A 2,026-nucleotide genomic window follows, 5' to 3' on the forward strand; every position below is an offset into this window, starting at 1 on the left:
CAACTCTCACATCCATACATGACCACTGGAAAAACCATAGCCTTGACTAGACGGACCTTTGCTGGCAAAGTAATATCTCTGCTTTTGAATATGCTATCTAGGTTGGTCATAACCTTCCTTCAAAGGAGTAAGCATCTTTTAATTTCATGGCTGCAATCACCATCTGGAGTGATTTTGGAGCCAAAAAAATAAAGTCTGACACTGTTTAGGCAATCTTGAAACATCTGAAAAACAGATGTTTTCAAAGAATCCCCTTGGTCTGAAATTCTTCCTCTAAGAGATCAGTCATGTCAGATGCCTCCATCCATATCTCTGAAATATAAATAGCCAAATTTCCTGATCTTTCTATATACATCCATTCTTCTGGATCCCCTCTGCCTAGGTCTCCACTTTCTTGCCCTCTTGTCCCATCTGAATATAGGGTGTGGGTGAGCACCAATTTTCCTTCCATCAACTTGAAGACATATATGAACTGATATAATTCACTTAGAAGGAGAGATCCTTGAAGAGAGAAGAAATCATAAGCAGCATCATAAGCAAATAGTAAGAAGAGATGGAGAAGAAAGAATGGATTTATAAGGATTGGATAATCAAACAGACATGGGATACGAGCAAAGAGGTGTCTGTATCTACTAAAGGAATAAATGAGAGATGAAAAAGGAAGAGGTAGTTATGTTCAGTTAGATTTTTAATTGGCCTGTGAATATTGAGGCAGGATAAGGAAAGCTGTATCCATTCTCTTCCACCAGCCAACCTTCCACTTTGAAACTCACACCCAGTCTGGTGTCCCAGAACAAGTTACAAACTGGTGATGTGACATCTCAGAGGTGTTTAGAACTGTTTTGTTTTGTTTTTCCATGAGTTCATCTTGTTAGGAAGGAGTGTGAGAATGTAGACCAAGTTTACATCCTTTTCTAAATAAGAGTGACCTGGAGCACTTGTGAGCATGCCCTCATTATCCTCTAAGACAAGTGAGAAAGCAGGTCAGCTCACTCACTTGCATTTCCTTTGAGAAAGATGGCATTTGAGGACCAATCCTCTAAAAGCGTTTGACATGGAGCTTGCTAAGTTAACAGCACAGCAAAAAGTTAATTTATTCAGAATATTTCATTTTGAGCAATTTTCATATGGCACAATTACAGGTCAGCACTACTCTATTGAAATACAGGCAATTAGAATATCTGAGGCTTCATCTCATATTTAATACAGCATCACGAGGAAGTCACTGGGGATGTTCCCAGGGTACTGAGTTCAACATCATCGTACCCAGGGTCCCCTTTCTCCCCCTGGAGCAGCCAGAAGCTCTCTTCTCCTTGCCCAGGATCAGCTGCCTCTCTGGAGAAGTTCAGATAAGAGCCTGAAGTAGAAAACAGAAGTTTGATTAGAACTGAGACACGAGGATGGGACAGAACCCTCTGGTGGAAGGGAGTCAAGCAAGTGCTTATGACAAAGCATCCCTGGGACCCAGGTGTGGGGAGGGAGGCTCAGGCTATTTCACATCATTTCCAGTGAGGATGGATCCCAGCTATCCTCTCAGATCCAGTGCATGTGGTCTACTGGGCCTCAGTGCATGGGGAAATCCTGCATCACAGGAGACCTGTGCTCAGGAGTTCTGGGAGACCTGCTTCCAGGCAACACAATACCAAGGAGATGCCCAGCAACGGTAAGAATCATAAAAGGGAATTTAAATGTTCTCCTTTCACAGGTGATAGATGCAAATTCACAATTAGAGGGAGACTGGAGACAGGAAAAATCTGAATTCCTCACTCACAACCCAAGTCTGCTCTTAGTTGACTTGACTCCTGTTCCCAAATGTCCACAAATAGTATCACAGGTGCACCCACAGATATTTCCTCCCCAGAAACTACACAGGCCCTCAGATGGAGAAATACTCTTTTCTAGAGAATGAGGGTCTTCTTGCAGCTACTGAAATATCAGTTTATTGTGATACACACAGTCAAAGGCTTTGGCATAGTTAATAAAGCAGAAATAGATGTTTCTCTGGAACTCTCTTGTTTTTTCATGA

The sequence above is a fragment of the Bison bison genome, unplaced genomic scaffold (assembly GCF_000754665.1).
Source record: "Bison bison bison isolate TAMUID 2011002044 unplaced genomic scaffold, Bison_UMD1.0 scf7180017847102, whole genome shotgun sequence".
In the NCBI taxonomy this organism is placed as follows: Eukaryota; Metazoa; Chordata; class Mammalia; order Artiodactyla; family Bovidae; genus Bison; species Bison bison.